The sequence below is a fragment of the Ostrea edulis genome, chromosome 4, assembly GCF_947568905.1.
Source record: "Ostrea edulis chromosome 4, xbOstEdul1.1, whole genome shotgun sequence".
NCBI lineage: Eukaryota > Metazoa > Mollusca > Bivalvia > Ostreida > Ostreidae > Ostrea > Ostrea edulis.
The window spans coordinates 54865082-54865446 of NC_079167.1; positions in this window are offsets into that span (position 1 = coordinate 54865082).

Here is a 365-nt window from a genome sequence, read left to right on the forward strand (position 1 = left end):
AAATGTACATAATAGAAAAATACACACGACCTAAATGTACATAATAGAAAAAAGTTCAATTAACCATTTCCTTTAAATTTCCCCCTTTGTGAGATACATTTGGATACAACTTGCATGCTATATACAGGTATAAATACACTCAGCTAGTTTAATTCGGTTAGATCCTTTCATCCACAAACGTATGTCGCTATACGTGAGCGGATTAAAGGATCTAACTTTAATTAGATTGAAATACACACAGGTGCTTGGGTTCAGGACCCCACCCCCCGAAATAATAAGCCTCTTTTAAACATTATCCTCAATGGTTCTGTTATAATATCCAGTAAGGATAATTTTTAAAAGAGGCTTATTTTGAGGTTGTTTTT